Genomic DNA, 23,811 nt, shown 5'->3' with positions numbered 1-23,811 from the left:
CCATGGCGCCAAACAGCAGATCAGCAGCACTACAGTAAACACTGTCTTGATAACATGCTCCCGTCCTCCAGGCGTCATGGAGCTGCATACACTACACCACCTTAAATAGCCCTCCATTGATTAGACAGCTGTGGGGAATCCCTGACTTCCCCCACACAGCGTCACTGCAGCAGCAACTGCGCAAGCGCCAGCCCATATCGCTAGTGCGCATGCCTAAGCAGCATGACATAGAGGGAGGATGCCTCCTCTCATCGCGCCGAGCAGGGCCCTCCTCCCCATGAGCTCACGCGGTCACATGATCGGAGGTAGGCGTACACCCAGCAAAGAAGCCTTCATGCTGCTAGGCAACGCCCTCCTCGTGACTCACATAGTCACATGATCGGGAATATAGGACGTAACCGCAGTAAGATAATAAGGGATTCATTTTATCATAACTTAGAATTAATATAGATGCAATTATAAAATAGTCATAATCGCCCCAGAATGGGTGCACCGCAGCCGCAATAAGAACATAGAGAGATACAGTGAAACCACAGCATCCATGATAACATAAGGGCCACAAAAAAGGCAGCATATAAACATGGCAATTTAATTATATGGTAAGGATCATTACGCAGTGCATATGTCTGACTATTATACTATATTATGCGCATATAGTCAGTTACTCCCCGGTCCATACTGACCAGGTACACATCATAAACATGTAATTAGTAGATCCAATACTGGCAAAAGACCAGATACCATAATAGTTCAAATATACCAAATCAATTCATTGACTCAGATTGTCAGAAAATAACCAACACTTGAGAAAGGATACTTCAAATAGTTCCATTAATATGGATAATCCCCAAAAGGGGATATAGGCTCCCAAAAACATGTCACCTATTGTCTACGCTACAGGGACCTATCAAAATTTACACGTTATGTGGGGAGGAAGCAATTAAAAGAGAGCTGCTCATTGAGCCCCTCCGGAGTAAGTGATCCTAATCTGAAAATGCAAGCCGATTCCCTTTGCAGCAAAACCCTGTCGAAATCACCACCCCTCGGACTGTGTTTGACAAGATCCAATGCTGAAAAACACACGAGTTTAGTGTCACCTTGGTGTACACTATTCATGTGTCGAGCAATCGGGGTATCGCGTTTGTTTCGTATATCCGACAGGTGCTCTCCCACGCGCCTCCGAAACTCACGCACGGTTTTCCCCACGTAGTCAAGAGGACACGTGCAGGTAGCTGTTACGGTTGCTGCGAGCACTGGAGACTATGTCCAGATTTCTTGCTACTGCACATGTGCGAGCGCTGGAGACTAAGTCAAGATTTCTTGCTACTGCACATGTGCGAGCGCTGGAGACTAAGTCCAGATTTCTTGCTACTGCACATGTGCGAGCGCTGGAGACTAAGTCCAGATTTCTTGCTACTGCACATGTGCGAGCGCCGGAGACTAAGTCCAATCTTGGAGCCATTGCACATGTGCGGGTGACATCATCGCTGACACGAGGTCACATGTCTCTGACACCTTCTATGCCGACTGGTCGCTGGTCATGTGCTTGTGACGTCTTGCTCGGTGATAGGCCAGCATGACGTCACTCCTGTCGTTCTGGCAGCGGATTGGCTCTGGTGTCCTCCATCTTGGATGAGGCACAGAGTCTATATAAGACCCTGACACACGCCGCATGGTGCTCAGTCCTCTTGGTTCTTGCATAAGAGTAGACGCTCTGTGCGCGTTCCTCTAGGCATTCCTCTGTCTATGCTAGGTGAGCACTACCGGCAGGGTAGCGTTCTTATACCTTACAGCTTCGGCTGCTGTCCGTATCCTTACCTCTTAGGGGAGCGGACATAGGCAGGTGCCTGAGGCACATGGTCTGGCTGGGCCTTGTGATTCTACTCGTAGGTGGACGTTGCCGCTAGGGTAACGTTCCTTATACTGCGTCTGGCAGTTGTTCGTATCCTCGCACACTAGGGGAGCGAACAGAGGTAGGAGCTTTGTGCGGCTTACGCTGCTGTTCGTCTCTTTTGCACCACTAGAAGAGCGGACCTAGGCAGGTGCCATATCTAGTGGTTCGTATCCTCGCACACTAGTGGAGCGAACGCAGGTAGGAGCTTTGTGCGGCTTACGCTGCTGTTCGTCTCTTTTGCACCACTAGAAGAGCGGACCTAGGTAGGTGCCATTTCGCACACATTGCCTTTGTCTCTGTGATTATTAACAGAGATCATTCCACACACCCTCCAAGTAAGGGAGGAATTGCTTTACTTACTTATTATATCCTTCTGTGAGTTAACAGAGGTATTGCACTCTGCCATAGTCTGCAGCAAAGTCTTTGCACGGTGGACCCTGACTGTCTGATACTCCTTTTAGGTTATTATCAGACAGCCCCCCGTAACAGTAGCCCTGTACACAACACCCGATGTCTTGCAGTTAAAGAAATCCCGCAGATAGAAAACCTTTCCATTTGCTGAACTTTTCACCATCTTACACTGCTCCATCGAATCGCAGAAACTACAGTTACCGCATCGATACATACCTACCACTTGTCTATCTAACCAAACACCGCAAGGAGACTCCAAGCAGAGTCTCCATTTTTTCAAAAAATTGGGCCCCACAGACACCACTTCAGTGGCAGCACTTGGGCCCCAGTTGCAAACTGGACAGGTTGATTTGCATCAAGCACATTCAAAAATACGCCAGCCCTAACTGTCCCCAGGATGACACCGAGGTAGGTAGCAAAGTCTTTGCTGAACCATGACTTGTTCATCTTGGCTCATTTTTAAAAACACCGCAAGGGAACTCCAAGCAGAGTCTCCCCTTTTTCCAAAAATTGGGCCCCACAGACACCCCTTCAGTAGCAGCACTTGTGCACCAGTTGCAAACTGGACATGTTGATTTGCATCAAGCACATTCAAAAATACGCCAGCTTACTCTCCCCAGGATGACACAGGGGTAGTAAATTCCTTGTGGATCCATGACTTGTTCATTTTGATGAACGTTAGTCTGTCCACATTGTCACTGGACAGACCCGTGCGCTTATCTGTCAGCACACACCCAGCAGCACTGAAGACACATTCAGAGACAATGCTGGCTGCGGGACACGACAAGATCTCCTAGGCATACGTGGCGAGCTCAGGCCATTTTTCAATATTTGAAGCCCAAAATGAGCAAGGCTCCAGTTACAAAGTCATGGCATTGATGTTCATTTGGAGATACTCCTGTATCATCCTCTCCAACCGTTGACTATGTGTCAGACTTCTTGTCTCTTATGACATTGCATTGGATGTCAAAATTTAAATACCTCTAGGGTCCAGGGGATATTACTCTGATTTACTCATAGAAAAATCCCCAATTGTGAAAATATTTAATTTTTATTCAAGTAGAAAAATAACACCAATATGTGCACATAGATATACAATTCAATTGTCTTGCGCCAATTAATTGGCAACCCCTGATCTTGAATATCAAGACCAGGGTTTACAATGAACAAAAAAGACAAATTGATACAATTTAAAATACATAACCAAAGTGTTGGTTCACAACAGGACAATAACTATAACCAAACTTAACTTGGTATCTCCTAATGAGACTATGCTGGCACAGCGTGCTAATCTGTAGTCCCAATCAAGGATAAACATCCAGGAGTATCCACATGACGTTTGGAAGATTAGTCCTTTAGTCAGTATAGTGAACCGCCAACTATATCATAATCAAGACGTCTCCACCTCGACGCGTTTCCCCACGCTGGAACACGTGGTTCATCAGGAGGCTGGGAAAATAGGTATGATCTTACCAGCTTTATAACAAACATACATAGACCACCAAACATATAACAGTTTGACATTTAACAACACATGCACAAGGTACAAAATGACAACAGCAATAGATAGATAACTCACTTGTCAGATAGTATAGTTTAAGGTATGCAGGTCCATGGCGCCAAACAGCAGATCAGCAGCACTACAGTAAACACTGTCTTGATAACATGCTCCCGTCCTCCAGGCGTCATGGAGCTGCATACACTACACCACCTTAAATAGCCCTCCATTGATTAGACAGCTGTGGGGAATCCCTGACTTCCCCCACACAGCGTCACTGCAGCAGCAACTGCGCAAGCGCCAGCCCATATCGCTAGTGCGCATGCCTAAGCAGCATGACATAGAGGGAGGATGCCTCCTCTCATCGCGCCGAGCAGGGCCCTCCTCCCCATGAGCTCACGCGGTCACATGATCGGAGGTAGGCGTACACCCAGCAAAGAAGCCCTCATGCTGCTAGGCAACGCCCTCCTCGTGACTCACATAGTCACATGATCGGGAATATAGGACGTAACTGCAGTAAGATAATAAGGGATTCATTTTATCATAACTTAGAATTAATATAGATGCAATTATAAAATAGTCATAATCGCCCCAGAATGGGTGCACCGCAGCCGCAATAAGAACATAGAGAGATACAGTGAAACCACAGCATCCATGATAACATAAGGGCCACAAAAAAGGCAGCATATAAACATGGCAATTTAATTATATGGTAAGGATCATTACGCAGTGCATATGTCTGACTATTATACTATATTATGCGCATATAGTCAGTTACTCCCCGGTCCATACTGACCAGGTACACATCATAAACATGTAATTAGTAGATCCAATACTGGCAAAAGACCAGATACCATAATAGTTCAAATATACCAAATCAATTCATTGACTCAGATTGTCAGAAAATAACCAACACTTGAGAAAGGATACTTCAAATAGTTCCATTAATATGGATAATCCCCAAAAGGGGATATAGGCTCCCAAAAACATGTCACCTATTGTCTACGCTACAGGGACCTATCAAAATTTACACGTTATGTGGGGAGGAAGCAATTAAAAGAGAGCTGCTCATTGAGCCCCTCCGGAGTAAGTGATCCTAATCTGAAAATGCAAGCCGATTCCCTTTGCAGCAAAACCCTGTCGAAATCACCACCCCTCGGACTGTGTTTGACAAGATCCAATGCTGAAAAACACACGAGTTTAGTGTCACCTTGGTGTACACTATTCATGTGTCGAGCAATCGGGGTATCGCGTTTGTTTCGTATATCCGACAGGTGCTCTCCCACGCGCCTCCGAAACTCACGCACGGTTTTCCCCACGTAGTCAAGAGGACACGTGCAGGTAGCCCTGTACACAACACCCGATGTCTTGCAGTTAAAGAAATCCCGCAGATAGAAAACCTTTCCATTTGCTGAACTTTTCACCATCTTACACCGCTCCATCGAATCGCAGAAACTACAGTTACCGCATCGATACATACCTACCACTTGTCTATCTAACCAGGTGCCTTTGGTTATGTATTTTAAATTGTATCAATTTGTCTTTTTTGTTCATTGTAAACCCTGGTCTTGATATTCAAGATCAGGGGTTGCCAATTAATTGGCGCAAGACAATTGAATTGTATAGCTATGTGCACATATTGGTGTTATTTTTCTACTTGAATAAAAATTAAACATTGCATTGGATGGTCTAAAAAAATTATTAAATGATTCCATAAAATTGCTGGTACCAGCACCAGATACAATGTTTCTGGTACGGTTTGACTTATAATGACGAGACAGTCCCATGCTTGGCAAGTTACAACTTGGAGATTCACTCCGTGCACCACTGGTGTTTGGTCGAAAAGCCGAGCTAAGATCGAGTAACAGCTTCTGCTGATACTCCTGCATATGTGCGTCCCTTTCTGTGGCTGGAATTATTTCACCAAATTTGGACTTGTACCGGGGATCTAATAGTGTGGCCACCCAGTAGTCATCATCACTTCTAATTTTGACAATTCGAGGGTCATGTTGGAGGTAGTGCAGCAAGAAGGCGCTCATGTGTCTTGTGCATCCCTGCGGATCCAAGTCCTCGCTGTGTTTGTGGTGTAGAGTAGAGATGAGCGAACCGGTCCCGGTTCGGCTCGAGGTCGGTTCGCCGACCGGAGGTCCCGTTCGAGTTCGGCTCGTCGAACGTTCGACGAACCGAACTCGAACTGCATAGGAAACAATGGCAGGCAATCACAAACACAGAAAAACACCTAGAAAACACCCTCAAAGGTGTCCAAAAGGTCACAAACAACTCACAACACAACACAAACACATGGGAAAGGGACAAGAACAAATTCTCATGCGAAAAAAAAAGAGCATAACGAGGAAAAAGAAGACGAGACACAGATATAGGCATGGCACGCCCTTCTAAAGTCATGTAAAACACCGCAAGGTGACTCCAAGCGGAGTCTCCCTTTTTTTCCAAAAATTGTGCCCCACACACACCCACCCATTCAGTGGCAGCACTTGTGCCCTAGTTGTACACTTCACCGCTAGATTTGCATCAAGCACATTCAAAAATACGCCGTTCTTATCCGTCCCCAGGATGACACCGGGGTAGGTAGCAAAGTCTTTCCTGATCCCAGCTCTGTTCATCTTGGCTTCTTTTAAAAACAATGTAAGCAAGGGTTACTCCAAGCGGAGTCTTCCTTTTTTCCAAAAATTGGGCCCCACACACACCCACCCCTTCAGTGGCAGCACTTGTGCCCCAGTTATACACTTCACAGCTAGATTTGCATCAAGCACATTCAAAAATACGCCATAATTAACCGTCCCCAGCATGACACCGGGGTAGGTAGATAAAGTCTTTGCTGAACCATGACTTGTTCATCTTGGCTTCTTTTAAAAACAATGTAAGCAAGGGTTACTCCAAGCGGAGTCTCCCTTTTTTTCCAAAAATTGTGCCCCACACACACCCACCCATTCAGTGGCAGCACTTGTGCCCTAGTTGTACACTTCACCGCTAGATTTGCATCAAGCACATTCAAAAATAAGCCGTTCTTATCCGTCCCCAGGATGACACCGGGGTAGGTAGCAAAGTCTTTCCTGATCCCAGCTCTGTTCATCTTGGCTTCTTTTAAAAACAATGTAAGCAAGGGTTACTCCAAGCGGAGTCTCCCTTTTTTCCAAAAATTGGGCCCCACACACACCCTCCCCTTCAGTGGCAGCACTTGTGCCCCAGTTATACACTTCACAGCTAGATTTGCATCAAGCACATTTAAAAATACGCCATAATTAACCGTCCCCAGCATGACACCGGGGTAGGTAGATAAAGTCTTTGCTGAACCATGACTTGTTCATCTTGGCTTCTTTTAAAAACAATGTAAGCAAGGGTTACTCCAAGCGGAGTCTCCCTTTTTTTCCAAAAATTGTGCCCCACACACACCCACCCATTCAGTGGCAGCACTTGTGCCCTAGTTGTACACTTCACAGCTAGATTTGCATCAAGCACATTCAAAAATACGCCGTTCTTATCTGTCCCCAGGATGACACCGGGGTAGGTAGCAAAGTCTTTCCTGATTCCAGCTCTGTTCATCTTGGCTTCTTTTAAAAACAATGTAAGCAAGGGTTACTCCAAGCGGAGTCTCCCTTTTTTCCAAAAGTTGGGCCCCACACACACCCACCCCTTCAGTGGCAGCACTTGTGCCCCAGTTATACACTTCACAGCTAGATTTGCATCAAGCACATTTAAAAATACGCCATAATTAACCGTCCCCAGCATGACACCGGGGTAGGTAGATAAAGTCTTTGCTGAACCATGACTTGTTCATCTTGGCTTCTTTTAAAAACAATGTAAGCAAGGGTTACTCCAAGCGGAGTCTCCCTTTTTTTCCAAAAATTGTGCCCCACACACACCCACCCATTCAGTGGCAGCACTTGTGCCCTAGTTGTACACTTCACAGCTAGATTTGCATCAAGCACATTCAAAAATACGCCGTTCTTATCTGTCCCCAGGATGACACCGGGGTAGGTAGCAAAGTCTTTCCTGATTCCAGCTCTGTTCATCTTGGCTTCTTTTAAAAACAATGTAAGCAAGGGTTACTCCAAGCGGAGTCTCCCTTTTTTCCAAAAGTTGGGCCCCACACACACCCACCCCTTCAGTGGCAGCACTTGTGCCCCAGTTATACACTTCACAGCTAGATTTGCATCAAGCACATTTAAAAATACGCCATAATTAACCGTCCCCAGCATGACACCGGGGTAGGTAGATAAAGTCTTTGCTGAACCATGACTTGTTCATCTTGGCTTCTTTTAAAAACAATGTAAGCAAGGGTTACTCCAAGCGGAGTCTCCCTTTTTTTCCAAAAATTGTGCCCCACACACACCCACCCATTCAGTGGCAGCACTTGTGCCCTAGTTGTACACTTCACAGCTAGATTTGCATCAAGCACATTCAAAAATACGCCGTTCTTATCCGTCCCCAGGATGACACCGGGGTAGGTAGCAAAGTCTTTCCTGATCCCAGCTCTGTTCATCTTGGCTTCTTTTAAAAACACAGCAAGCAAGGGTTACTCCAAGCGGAGTCTCCCTTTTTTCCAAAAATTGGGCCACACAGACACCCACCCCATCAGTGGCAGCACTTGGGCCCTAGTTGCAAACAGGATGTTTTGATTTGCATCAAGCACATTCAAAAATACGCCATAATTAACCGTCCCCAGCATGACACCGGGGTAGGTAGATAAAGTCTTTGCTGAACCATGACTTGTTCATCTTGGCTTCTTTTAAAAACAATGTAAGCAAGGGTTACTCCAAGCGGAGTCTCCCTTTTTTTCCAAAAACTGTGCCCCACACACACCCACCCATTCAGTGGCAGCACTTGTGCCCTAGTTGTACACTTCACAGCTAGATTTGCATCAAGCACATTCCAAATCCACAAGCATTTACTCTCCCCAGGATGACACAGGGGTTGTAAATTCCTTCTGGATCCATGACTTGTTCATTTTGATGAACGTCAGTCTGTCCACATTGTCACTGGACAGACGCGTGCGCTTATCTGTCAGCACACACCCAGCAGCACTGAAGACACGTTCAGAGACAACTCTGGCAGCTGGACACGACAAAATCTCCAAGGCGTAAGTTGAGAGCTCTGGCCATTTTTCTAGGTTTGAAGCCCAAAAGGAGCAAGGCTCCATTTGCAAAGTCATGGCATCGATGTTCATTTGGAGATACTCCTGTATCATCCTCTCCAGGCGTTGACTATGTGTCAGACTTGTTGTCTCTGGTGGCCTTGCAAAGGAGGGTCTAAAAAAACTTATGAGAAGATTCCATAAAATTGCTGTTACCAGCACCAGACACGGTCCTACTGGTACGTGTAGGCTGTTGAAGATGACGAGACCGTCCCATGTTTGTCAAGTTTCAACTGGGAGATTCACTCCCTGCACCTGCACGGTTGTTTGGTGGAAAAGCGGATCTAAGATCGAGTAACAGCTTCTGCTGATACTCCTGCATACGTGCGTCCCTTTCTATGGCTGGAATTATGTCACAAAATTTGGACTTGTACCGGGGATCTAATAGTGTGGCAAGCCAGTAGTCATCATCACTTCTAATTTTGACAATACGAGGGTCATGTTGGAGGTAGTGCAACAAGAAGGCACTCATGTGTCTTGCGCAGCCATGCGGACCAAGTCCACGCTGTGTTTGTGGCATAGAGGTGCTAACCATTCTTTCTTCCTCTGACATCTCCCCCCAACCTCTTTCAACTGAAATTTGACCAAGGTCTCCCTCATCTGCTGAGTCTTCCATGTCCATGGACAGTTCGTCCTCCATTTCTTCATGTCCTCCTGCACCTTCCTCAACATCTCGCCTGCTACCATGCGCCCTTGTTGATCCCTGTCCCCCATGCTCCCATGCCTGGCGCCTTGGTGATGATGAACGTCTGGACCTTGGTGATGTTGTTGTGTCTTGCGCATATGAATCCTCCTGTAGTTCATCCCCTTCCTGTTGTCCCACCCCCTGACTCCGAATAGTGTTTAGCGTGTGTTCCAGCATGTAAATGACTGGAATCGTCATGCTAATAATGGCATTGTCAGCGCTAAACATATTCGTCGCCATGTCGAAACTGTGCAGAAGGGTGCATAGGTCCTTGATCTGAGACCACTGCATCAGGGTGATCTGCCCCACCTCTGCATCTCGTTGGCCCAGGCTATACGTCATGACGTATTGCACCAGGGCACGGCGGTGCTGCCACAGTCGCTGTAACATGTGGAGAGTTGAATTCCAGCTTGTCGCCACATCGCATTTCAGGCGATGAACCGGCAGGCCGAAAGACTTCTGGAGCGATGCAAGTCGCTCAGCTGCGGCGCTTGAACGGCGGAAGTGAGCAGACAGTTTTCGTGCCCTGTTCAGAAGGCCATCTAGGCCGGGATTCTGTGTTAAAAATTGCTGCACGACAAGGTTCAACACGTGAGCCATACAAGGTACGTGTGTCACCTTGCCCAGGCGAAGGGCTGCACCCAGGTTTGCAGCATTGTCGCACACGGCCTTACCAGGCTGCAGGTTGAGTGGAGACAACCATTTATTAAACTCGGACCGCAGAGCTGACCACAACTCCTCAGCTGTGTGACTCTTATTCCCAAGACATGTCAAGCTAAAGACCGCCTGATGCCGTTGCGCTCTGCTGCCAGCATAGTAATGAGGGGTGCGTGATTCCTTCTGCGCAGTGAGAACGCTGGTGGCCTGACCAGGCAGGCTTGGGGCGGAGGTGGAGGACCCAGATGAGGTAAAGGATGCAGAAGCAGTGGCGGAACTTGGACAGACAGAGGATTGACACACAAGTCGTGGGGACGGCAAGACTTGTGCAGCAGACCCTTCACCATCTATCACCATAGTTACCCAGTGCCCAGTGAGCGACATGTAACGTCCCTGTCCATGCTTACTGGTCCAAGTATCGGTGGTGAAATGCACCCGTTCACACACAGAGTTTCTCAATGAAGCAGTGATGTTGTGTGCGACATGCTGGTGTAGCGCAGGCACACCTTTCTTAGAAAAGTAGTGGCGACTAGGCATCTGGTACTGGGGCACAGCGACAGACATAAGGTGTCTAAAATCCTGTGTGTCCACTAGGCGGAAAGGCAGCATTTCGGTAGCCAACAGCTTACAGAGGGATAGAGTCAACCTCTTAGCTTTGTCATGGGTCGCAGGAAATGGCCTTTTATTTGTCCACATCTGAGGGACAGAGATCTGGCTGCTGTGTGTAGACGGTGTTGAGTAGGGTGTCCCTGGAAAAATGCAGGTTTGTGAGGAAAGTGCAGGCGGAGACATGATGTTGCCTTCATCCAACGTTGGTGCTATCGATGTCTGAGAGAGCTGTACACACTCACTTGTTTCCCCTTCCAAACCAACTGACGACCTACCAAGCAAACTGCCTGTTGCGGTTACAGTGGTGGAAGTTGTGGGTGGAAAAACAGGTGTGACAGCTGTCCCCACAGTCCTAGAAGATGACGAGCGCGCGGATGCACTGGAAGGGGCAGGCGGTGGATGGTTCGCTCCGCTAGGCCGCATTGCAGCACGGTGAGCTTCCCAACGGGCCATATGATATTTATTCATGTGACGATTCATGGAAGAAGTTGTCAAACTGCTGAGGTTTTGACCTCTACTAAGAGAACCATGACAAATTTTACAGATCACATAATTTGGGCAATCTTTTTCTATGTCAAAAAAGGACCAGGCTAGGCAAGGCTTAGAGGCCATGCGACCTGTTGATCCACCCCGAATAATGCTCAGAGGCAGAGTGGTGGCTGAGGATGCAGTTGTAGACGTGCTACCAGTACTCCGACTCTGTCCAGGAAGGCGCAAGATAACTTCGTCATCAGTTGCATCCTCCTCCACCACCTCTGTTGACCTCCTCGAGTGCCTGACTGTGGGTTGACAGTAGGTGGGATCTAGAACTTCATCATCAATTGTTGTGTTTGCACTCCCCTCCCACTCAGACCGAGCCTCTTCTTGCCCTGACCGAATATTTAAGTTGTCATCCCAATCGGGTATCTGAGTCTCATCTTCATCAGTATGTTCCTCATTGTCTATAACCACAGGTGTTACAGTTTGTGACAAAGGGTCAACATTATGCTCCGAAACTTGGTCCTCACGGCCTGAATCAGAGTCACAAAGGTTCTGCGCATCACTGCAGACCATTTCCTGTTCTGTACTCGCTGTAGCTTGGGAGCAGACCTCTGATTCCCAGGCTATAGTGTTACTGAACAGCTCTGCAGACTCAGCCATCTCAGTTCCACCATACTGTGCAGGGCTGATGGAGACTTCAGAGCTGGGAGAAATCAAGTTTGATTGGGATGACAACTCAGAGGACTGGTGTTTTTTGGATGCGGTACTTGAAGTGGCTGAGAGGGCACTTGTTGGACCACTTGAGATCCATTCAAGCATTTTCCTTTTTTGCCCATCATCTACCTTTGTTCCTGTTGTTCGTGTCCGTAAAAAAGGGAGCACATCGGATTGTCCACGGTAAGTAGTAGACATCTTACTTTTGATGGTAGATGATCTATCTTCAGCAGATGATAATGGAGCTTTGCCACCTTCCCCACGGACAAAACCTTTTTTGCCTTTTCCACCACGCCTCTTCCCCTTTCCACCAGCATCTGTCATTTTGCCACTCATGTTGATTGCGACAAGCTTGTGGACTGAAAATGTGGTAGTAAAAATTGAGAGGTGGTGTAGATTGCAGCGGTGGTCTAGCTTTATTAACAGCAGAATAACAAAGAATAAATATCCCTGACAATGCAACTACGGCCCTTAAACTGGCAGCAAAAATTGCTAGTATAATGGCTTAGTTATAATGAGTTGGAGTGTGCAATGCAGGCAGACGTGCTCTGCAAATGTCTTTGCACTAGTGTGACTATAGCAAAGTCCAATAGCCACGTTTAGGATGCCACTAGGTACACTGAGTGTTTGCTAGTATAATGGCTTAGTTATAATGAGTTGGAGTGTGCAATGCAGGCAGACGTGCTCTGAAAATGTCTTTGCACTAGTGTTACTATAGCAAAGTCCAATAGCCACATTTAGGATGCCACTAGGTACACTGAGTGTTTGCTAGTATAATGGCTTAGTTATAATGAGTTGGAGTATGCAATGCAGGCAGACGTGCTCTGCAAATGTCTTTGCACTAGTGTGACTATAGCAAAGTCCAATAGCCACGTTTAGGATGCCACTAGGTACACTGAGTGTTTGCTAGTATAATGGCTTAGTTATAATGAGTTGGAGTGTGCAATGCAGGCAGACGTGCTCTGCAAATGTCTTTGCACTAGTGGGACTATAGCAAAGTCCAATAGCCACATTTAGGATGCCACTAGGTACACTGAGTGTTTGCTAGTATAATGGCTTAGTTATAATGAGTTGGAGTATGCAATGCAGGCAGACGTGCTCTGCAAATGTCTTTGCACTAGTGTGACTATAGCAAAGTCCAATAGCCACGTTTAGGATGCCACTAGGTACACTGAGTGTTTGCTAGTATAATGGCTTAGTTATAATGAGTTGGAGTGTGCAATGCAGGCAGACGTGCTCTGCAAATGTCTTTGCACTAGTGGGACTATAGCAAAGTCCAATAGCCACGTTTAGGATGCCACTAGGTACACTGAGTGTTTGCTAGTATAATGGCTTAGTTATAATGAGTTGGAGTGTGCAATGCAGGCAGACGTGCTCTGCAAATGTCTTTGCACTAGTGTGACTATAGCAAAGTCCAATAGCCACGTTTAGGATGCCACTAGGTACACTGAGTGTTTGCTAGTATAATGGCTTAGTTATAATGAGTTGGAGTGTGCAATGCAGGCAGACGTGCTCTGCAAATGTCTTTGCACTAGTGGGACTATAGCAAAGTCCAATAGCCACGTTTAGGATGCCACTAGGTACACTGAGTGTTTGCTAGTATAATGGCTTAGTTATAATGAGTTGGAGTGTGCAATGCAGGCAGACGTGCTCTGCAAATGTCTTTGCACTAGTGTGACTATAGCAAAGTCCAATAGCCACGTTTAGGATGCCACTAGGTACACTGAGTGTTTGCTAGTATAATGGCTTAGTTATAATGAGTTGGAGTGTGCAATGCAGGCAGACGTGCTCTGCAAATGTCTTTGCACTAGTGTGACTATAGCAAAGTCCAATAGCCACGTTTAGGATGCCACTAGGTGCACTGAGTGTTTGCTAGTATAATGGCTTAGTTATAATGAGTTGGAGTGTGCAATGCAGGCAGACGTGCTCTGCAAATGTCTTTGCACTAGTGGGACTATAGCAAAGTCCAATAGCCACGTTTAGGATGCCACTAGGTACACTGAGTGTTTGCTAGTATAATGGCTTAGTTATAATGAGTTGGAGTGTGCAATGCAGGCAGACGTGCTCTGCAAATGTCTTTGCACTAGTGTGACTATAGCAAAGTCCAATAGCCACGTTTAGGATGCCACTAGGTACACTGAGTGTTTGCTAGTATAATGGCTTAGTTATAATGAGTTGGAGTGTGCAATGCAGGCAGACGTGCTCTGAAAATGTCTTTGCACTAGTGTGACTATAGCAAAGTCCAATAGCCACATTTAGGATGCCACTAGGTACACTGAGTGTTTGCTAGTATAATGGCTTAGTTATAATGAGTTGGAGTATGCAATGCAGGCAGACGTGCTCTGCAAATGTCTTTGCACTAGTGTGACTATAGCAAAGTCCAATAGCCACGTTTAGGATGCCACTAGGTACACTGAGTGTTTGCTAGTATAATGGCTTAGTTATAATGAGTTGGAGTGTGCAATGCAGGCAGACGTGCTCTGCAAATGTCTTTGCACTAGTGGGACTATAGCAAAGTCCAATAGCCACGTTTAGGATGCCACTAGGTACACTGAGTGTTTGCTAGTATAATGGCTTAGTTATAATGAGTTGGAGTGTGCAATGCAGGCAGACGTGCTCTGCAAATGTCTTTGCACTAGTGTGACTATAGCAAAGTCCAATAGCCACGTTTAGGATGCCACTAGGTACACTGAGTGTTTGCTAGTATAATGGCTTAGTTATAATGAGTTGGAGTGTGCAATGCAGGCAGACGTGCTCTGCAAATGTCTTTGCACTAGTGGGACTATAGCAAAGTCCAATAGCCACGTTTAGGATGCCACTAGGTACACTGAGTGTTTGCTAGTATAATGGCTTAGTTATAATGAGTTGGAGTGTGCAATGCAGGCAGACGTGCTCTGCAAATGTCTTTGCACTAGTGTGACTATAGCAAAGTCCAATAGCCACGTTTAGGATGCCACTAGATACACTGAGTGTTTGCTAGTATAATGGCTTAGTTATAATGAGTTGGAGTGTGCAATGCAGGCAGACGTGCTCTGCAAATGTCTTTGCACTAGTGTGACTATAGCAAAGTCCAATAGCCACGTTTAGGATGCCACTAGGTACACTGAGTGTTTGCTAGTATAATGGCTTAGTTATAATGAGTTGGAGTGTGCAATGCAGGCAGACGTGCTCTGCAAATGTCTTTGCACTAGTGGGACTATAGCAAAGTCCAATAGCCACGTTTAGGATGCCACTAGGTACACTGAGTGTTTGCTAGTATAATGGCTTAGTTATAATGAGTTGGAGTGTGCAATGCAGGCAGACGTGCTCTGCAAATGTCTTTGCACTAGTGTGACTATAGCAAAGTCCAATAGCCACGTTTAGGATGCCACTAGGTACACTGAGTGTTTGCTAGTATAATGGCTTAGTTATAATGAGTTGGAGTGTGCAATGCAGGCAGACGTGCTCTGCAAATGTCTTTGCACTAGTGTGACTATAGCAAAGTCCAATAGCCACGTTTAGGATGCCACTAGGTACACTGAGTGTTTGCTAGTATAATGGCTTAGTTATAATGAGTTGGAGTGTGCAATGCAGGCAGACGTGCTCTGCAAATGTCTTTGCACTAGTGGAACTATAGCAAAGTCCAATAGCCACGTTTAGGATGCCACTAGGTACACTGAGTGTTTGCTAGTATAATGGCTTAGTTATAATGAGTTGGAGTGTGCAATGCAGGCAGACGTGCTCTGCAAATGTCTTTGCACTAGTGGGACTATAGCAAAGTCCAATAGCCACGTTTAGGATGCCACTAGGTACACTGAGTGTTTGCTAGTATAATGGCTTAGTTATAATGAGTTGGAGTGTGCAATGCAGGCAGACGTGCTCTGCAAATGTCTTTGCACTAGTGTGACTATAGCAAAGTCCAATAGCCACGTTTAGGATGCCACTAGGTACACTGAGTGTTTGCTAGTATAATGGCTTAGTTATAATGAGTTGAAGTGTGCAATGCAGGCAGACGTGCTCTGCAAAGGTCTTGTTACGGTTGCTGCGAGCACTGGAGACAATGTCCAGATTTCTTGCTACTGCACATGTGCGAGCGCTGGAGACTAAGTCCAGATTTCTTGCTACTGCACATGTGCGAGCGCTGGAGACTAAGTCCAGATTTCTTGCTACTGCACATGTGCGAGCGCCGGAGACTAAGTCCAATCTTGGAGCCATTGCACATGTGCGGGTGACATCATCGCTGACACGAGGTCACATGTCTCTGACACCTTTTATGCCGATTGGTCGCTGGTCATGTGCTTGTGACGTCTTGCTCGGTGATAGGCCAGCATGACGTCACTCCTGTCGTTCTGGCAGCGGATTGGCTCTGGTGTCCTCCATCTTGGATGAGGCACAGAGTCTATATAAGACCCTGACACACGCCGCATGGTGCTCAGTCCTCTTGGTTCATGCATATGAGTAGACGCTCTGTGCGCGTTCCTCTAGGCATTCCTCTGTCTATGCTAGGTGAGCGCTACCGGCAGGGTAGCGTTCTTATACCTTACAGCTTCGGCTGCTGTCCGTATCCTTACCTCTTAGGGGAGCGGACATAGGCAGGTGCCTGAGGCACATGGTCTGGCTGGGCCTTGTGATTCTACTCGTAGGTGGACGTTGCCGCTAGGGTAACGTTCCTTATACTGCGTCTGGCAGTTGTTCGTATCCTCGCACACTAGGGGAGCGAACAGAGGTAGGAGCTTTGTGCGGCTTACGCTGCTGTTCGTCTCTTTTGCACCACTAGAAGAGCGGACCTAGGCAGGTGCCATATCTAGTGGTTCGTATCCTCGCACACTAGTGGAGCGAACGCAGGTAGGAGCTTTGTGCGGCTTACGCTGCTGTTCGTCTCTTTTGCACCACTAGAAGAGTGGACCTAGGTAGGTGCCATTTCGCACACATTGCCTTTGTCTCTGTGATTATTAACAGAGATCATTCCACACACCCTCCAAGTAAGGGAGGAATTGCTTTACTTACTTATTATATCCTTCTGTGAGTTAACAGAGGTATTGCACTCTGCCATAGTCTGCAGCAAAGTCTTTGCACGGTGGACCCTGACTGTCTGATACTCCTTTCGGTTATTATCAGACAGCCCCCCGTAACAGGTCTTTGCACTAGTGGGACTATAGCAAAGTCCAATAGCCACGTTTAGGATGCCACTAGGTACACTGAGTCTTTGCTAGTATAATGGCTTAGTTATAATGAGTTGGAGTGTGCAATGCAGGCAGACGTGCTCTGCAAATGTCTTTGCACTAGTGGGACTATAGCAAAGTCCAATAGCCACGTTTAGGATGCCACTAGGTACACTGAGTGTTTGCTAGTATAATGGCTTAGTTATAATGAGTTGGAGTGTGCAATGCAGGCAGACGTGCTCTGCAAATGTCTTTGCACTAGTGGGACTATAGCAAAGTCCAATAGCCACGTTTAGGATGCCACTAGGTACACTGAGTGTTTGCTAGTATAATGGCTTAGTTATAATGAGTTGGAGTGTGCAATGCAGGCAGACGTGCTCTGCAAATGTCTTTGCACTAGTGGGACTATAGCAAAGTCCAATAGCCACGTTTAGCATGCTACTAGGTACACTGAGTGTTTGCTAGTATAATGGCTTAGTTATAATGAGTTGTAGTGTGCAATGCAGGCAGACGTGCTCTGCAAATGTCTTTGCACTAGTGTGACTATAGCAAAGTCCAATAGCCACGTTTAGGATGCCACTAGGTACACTGAGTGTTTGCTAGTATAATGGCTTAGTTATAATGAGTTGGAGTGTGCAATGCAGGCAGACGTGCTCTGCAAATGTCTTTGCACTAGTGGGACTATAGCAAAGTCCAATAGCCACGTTTAAGATGCCACTAGGTACACTGAGTGTTTGCTAGTATAATTGCTTAGTTATAATGAGTTGGAGTGTGCAATGCAGGCAGACGTGCTCTGCAAATGTCTTTGCATTAGTGGGACCATAGCAAAGTCCAAAAGCCACGTTTAGGATGCCACTAGGTACACTGAGTGTTTGCTAGTATAATGGCTTAGTTATAATGAGTTGGAGTGTGCAATGCAGGCAGACGTGCTCTGCAAATGTCTTTGCACTAGTGTGACTATAGCAATGTCCAATAGCCACGTTTAGGATGCCACTAGGTACACTGAGTGTTTGCTAGTATAATGGCTTAGTTATAATGAGTTGGAGTGTGCAATGCAGGCAGACGTGCTCTGCAAATGTCTTTGCACTAGTGTGACTATAGCAAAGTCCAATAGCCACGTTTAGGATGCCACTAGGTACACTGAGTGTTTGCTAGTATAATGGCTTAGTTATAATGAGTTGGAGTGTGCAATGCAGGCAGACGTGCTCTGCAAATGTCTTTGCACTAGTGTGACTATAGCAAAGTCCAATAGCCACGTTTAGGATGCCACTAGGTACACTGAGTGTTTGCTAGTATAATGGCTTAGTTATAATGAGTTGGAGTGTGCAATGCAGGCAGACGTGCTCTGCAAATGTCTTTGCACTAGTGGGACTATATCAAAGCCCAATAGCCACGTTTAGGATGCCACTAGGTACACTGAGTGTTTGCTAGAAAAATGGCTTAGTTATAATGAGTTGGAGTGTGCAATGCAGGCAGACGTGCTCTGCAAATGTCTTTGCACTAGTGTGACTATAGCAAAGTCCAATAGCCACGTTTAGGATGCCACTAGGTACACTGAGTGTTTGCTAGTATAATGGCTTAGTTATAATGAGTTGGAGTGTGCAATGCAGGCAGACGTGCTCTGCAAATGTCTTTGCACTACTGGGACTATAGCAAAGTCCAATAGCCACGTTTAGGATGCCACTAGGTACACTGAGTGTTTGCTAGTATAATGGCTTAGTTATAATGAGTTGGAGTGTGCAATGCAGGCAGACGTGCTCTGCAAATGTCTTTGCACTAGTGTGACTATAGCAAAGTCCAATAGCCACGTTTAGGATGCCACTAGGTACACTGAGTGTTTGCTAGTATAATGGCTTAGTTATAATGAGTTGGAGTGTGCAATGCAGGCAGACGTGCTCTGCAAATGTCTTTGCACTAGTGGGACTATAGCAAAGTCCAATAGCCACGTTTAGGATGCCACTAGGTACACTGAGTGTTTGCTAGTATAATGGCTTAGTTATAATGAGTTGGAGTGTGCAGAGGACAGGAGGGTACAGTGCCAGGATTGTGGGGCTCTGGGTAGAGGAATGGAAGCCTGCCTTTCTATTCCCTCCTAATAGGGAAATGCAGGGAGGAAATCCCTGACCTTGGCTACACAGACGCTGTCGCTGTTTTCAGGACCTGTCACCTTAACTCTGACCCTGCCGGTTTGAGCCCTTAAAAGGACTGCTAGAAAGTGCTCTCCCTAAGCTGTCCAGCGCTGTGTATGGAGCGCATACAGCTGCATCAGCGATAGGACAAAGGACGGAGCTGCGACAGTGATGTCTGACACCAAAGACGCAGAAGAGATAATGGCGTCCTGGAGAAAAATGTCCAGTTTTATAATGCAGGGACATGTGACATGGACATCCTATCACACATGCCGTTGCTTCTCTGGCTAAAAGTCCACTTTGCTGTGTGTGTGTCTGGGATTGGCTGACATGCTGGCCCGCCCCACTACACGCGCGCGCTTAGGGAAGGAAGACAAGGAAAAAAAAAAAAAAAATGGCGATCACAGCAGTGATCTGAAGGCGCTGTTCACGCACACTATACACTGAAATGTCATAATAGTGTGATTCACAGAGTGACTTACACTATTACAGCGGAAACTAAGCTAGGAATTAGCTGTTTTTTTTGCTGCTAGAACCGTTCTCGAACATTTCTAGAACTATCGAGCTTTTGCAAAAAGCTCGAGTTCTAGTTCGATCTAGAACAGGCCCCAAAATCACTCGAGCCTAGAACTGGAGAACCTCGAACCTCGAACCGCGCTCAACTCTAGTGTAGAGGTGATAACCGTGCTTTCTTCCGCTGACATCTCCCCCCAACCTCATTCAACCGAAATTTGACCAAGGTCTCCCTCACCTGCTTAGTCTTCCATGTCCATCGAGAGTTTGTCTTCCATTTCTTCATGGTCTCCTGCACATTCCTCAACATTTTGGCTGCTACCATGCACCCTTCTTAATCCCTCTCCCCCACCGTCCCATGCCTACCGCCTTGGTGATGCTGAACGTCTGGACCTTGTAGATGTTGGTATCCCTTGCGCATATGAATCCTCCTGTACTTCCTCCCCTTCCTCTTGTCCCACCCCCTGACTCTGAATAGTGTTTAGCGTGTGCTCCAGCATGTAAATGACTGGAATTGTCATGCTGATAATGGCATTGTCAGCGCTAAACATATTCATCGCCATGTCGAAACAGTGCAGAAGGGTGCATAGGTCCTTGATCTGAGACCACTCCAGCAGCGTAATCTACCCCACTTCTGCATCTTTTTGGCCCAGGCTATACGTCATAATGTATTGCACCAGGGCGCGGCGGTGCTGCCACAGTCCCTGCCATCCCAGTCGAATTCTATCATTTCGTAACATCATATTTTAGGCGATGAACCAGCAGACCGAAAGACTTCTGGAGTGATGCAAGTTGGTCAGCTGCGCCGGTTGAATAGCGGAAGTGAGCAGAGAGTGACCGTGCCCTGTGCAGAAGCCCATCTAGGCCGGGATAGTGGGTTAAAAATTGCTGGACAACAAGGTTCAACACGTGAGCCATACAAGGCATCTGTGTCACCTTGCCCCGGCGAAGGGCCACACCCAGGTTTGCATCATTGTCGCACACAGCCTTCCCTGGCTGCAAGTTGAGTGGAGACAACCATTTATTAAACTCGCTCGCAAGAGCTGACCACAACTCCTCCGCTGTGTGACTCTTATTTCCAAGACATTTCAAGGTAAAGACCACCTGATGCCATTGAGCTATGCTGCCAGCATAGTAAGGAGGTGTGCGGGATTCCTTGTGCGCAGTTACAATGCAGGTGGCCTGACCAGGCAGGCTTGGGGCGGAGGTGGAGGACCCAGATAAGGTTGAGGAGGCAGAAGCAGTGGAGGAACTTCTACATAAAGAGGATTTACGCACAAGTCGTGGGGACGGCAAGACTTGTTCAGCAGACCCTTCTCCATCTCCATCATTTAAGTAGCCAAGAGCTTACAGAGGGATAAAGTCAACCTCTTAGCTTTGTCATGGCTCGGAGGAAATGGCCTTTTATTTGTCCACATCTGAAGGACAGAGATCTGGCTGTTTTGTGAAGACGGTGGTGAGTAGGGTGTCCCTGGAAAAATGCATGTCTGTGAGGAAAGTGCATTTGAAGACATGATGTTGCCTTCATCCAACGTTGGTGCTCTCGATGTGTGAGAGAGCTGTAAACCAGCATTTGTTTCCCCTTCCAAACCAACTGATGACCTCATCGTCATCAGTATGTTCCTCATTGTCTCCTCCAACAGGTGTTACAGTTTGGGAATTAGGGTGTACATTATGCTCAGAAACTTGATCATCAGGGCCAGAATCTGAGTCACTAAGCTTCTGGGCATCACTGCAGACCATTTCCTGGTCTGTACTCACTGTAGCTTGGGAGCAGACCTCTGATTCTCAGGCTATAGTGTGACTGAACAGCTCTGCAGACTCAACCATCTCTGTCACACCATACTCTGCAGGGCGGGTGGAGACTTGAGAGCTGGGAGAAAGCAAGTGTGATTGGGGTGAAAACTCAGAGGACTGTTGTTTTTTGGATGTTGAAGTTGAGGTGGAGGAGAGGGCACTTGTTGGAGCACTTGAGATCCATTCAAGCATGTTCTTTTTTTGTGCATCATCTACCTTTGTTCCAGTTGTTCGGGTCCGTAAAAAAGGGAGCACATCGGATTGTCCACGGAAAGTAGTAGACATCTTACTTTTGCTGGAAGAAGGCCTATCTTCAGCAGATGTAGTAACTTTCCCACCCTCCCCACGGACACAATTTTTTTCTCCTTTTCCAACACGCCTGTTCCCCTTTTCATCAGCATCTGTCCTTTTGCCACTCATTTTTTTAGCAACAAGATTGGCCGCTTAACATATGGATGCAAAAATTGAGAGTTTGTGTAGATTGCAGAGGTGGTCTATGTTACGGGGGGCTGTCTGATAATAACCTAAAGGAGTATCAGACAGTCAGGGTCCACCGTGCAAAGACTTTGCTGCAGACTATGGCAGAGTGCAATACCTCTTTTAACTCACAGAAGGATATAATAAGTAAGTAAAGCAATTCCTCCCTTACTTGGAGGGTGTGTGGAATGATCTCTGTTAATAATCACAGAGACAAAGGCAATGTGTGCGAAATGGCACCTACCTAGGTCCGCTCTTCTAGTGGTGCAAAAGAGATGAACAGCAGCGTAAGCCGCACAAAGCTCCTACCTGCGTTCGCTCCATTAGTGTGCGAGGACACAAACCACTAGATATGGCACCTGCCTAGGTCCGCTCTTCTAGTGGTGCAAAAGAGACGAACAGCAGCGTAAGCCGCACAAAGCTCTTACCTCTGTTCGCTCCCCTAGTGTGCGAGGATACGAACAACTGCCAGACGCAGTATAAGGAACGCTACCCTAGCGGCAACGTCCACCTACGAGTCGAATCACAAGGCCCAGCCAGACCATGTGCCTCAGGCACCTGCCTATGTCCGCTCCCCTAAGAGGTAAGGATACGGACAGCAGCCGAAGCTGTAAGGTATAAGAACGCTACCCTGCCGGTAGCGCTCACCTAGCATAGACAGAGGAATGCCTAGAGGAACGCGCACAGAGCGTCTACTCTTATGCATGAACCAAGAGGACTGAGCGCCATGCGGCGTGTGTCAGGGTCTTATATAGACTCTGTGCCTCATCCAAGATGGAGGACACCAGAGCCAATCCGCTGCCAGAACGACAGGAGTGACGTCATGCTGGCCTATCACCGAGCAAGGCGTCACAAGCACATGACCAGCGACCAATCGGCATAGAAGGTGTCAGAGACATGTGACCTCGTGTCAGCGATGATGTCACCCGCACATGTGCAATGGCTCCAAGATAGGACTTAGTCTCCGGCGCTCGCACATGTGCAGTAGCAAGAAATCTGGACTTAGTCTCCAGCGCTCGCACATGTGCAGTAGCAAGAAATCTGGACTTAGTCTCCAGCGCTCGCACATGTGCAGTAGCAAGAAATCTGGACATAGTCTCCAGCGCTCGCAGCAACCGTAACAGTCTAGCTTTATAGACAGCTGAACAACCAACACTGACTATCACAGACAATTTTTGTATGCCCCTAACAGTGGCAGCACAGTTTGCAATTAGAATTGCGCATCAAAAATTAACAGGTGTATACAATGCAGAGGTGGTCTAGCTTTATAGACAGCTGAACAACCAACACTGACTATCACAGACAATTTTTGTATGCACCTAAAAGTGGCAGCACAGTTTGAAATTAGAATTGCGTATCAAAAATGGACAGGTGTGTACAATGCAGAGGTGGTCAAGCTTTATAGACAGCTGAACAAACAACACTGACTATCACAGGCAATTTTTGTATGCCACTAACAGTGGCAGCACAGTTTGCAATTAGAATTGCGTATCAAAAATGGACAGGTGTGTAAAATGCAGAGGTGGTCTAGCTTTATAGACAGCTGAAAAACCAACACTGACTATCACAGACAATTTTTGTATGCACCTAACAGTGACAGCAAAGTTTGCAATTAGAATTGCGTATCCAATAGGAATGTATGAATGTGGGT

Source organism: Anomaloglossus baeobatrachus, chromosome 6 (assembly GCF_048569485.1).
Source record: "Anomaloglossus baeobatrachus isolate aAnoBae1 chromosome 6, aAnoBae1.hap1, whole genome shotgun sequence".
Taxonomy (NCBI): Eukaryota; Metazoa; Chordata; class Amphibia; order Anura; family Aromobatidae; genus Anomaloglossus; species Anomaloglossus baeobatrachus.
This window is presented reverse-complemented; position numbering follows the sequence as displayed.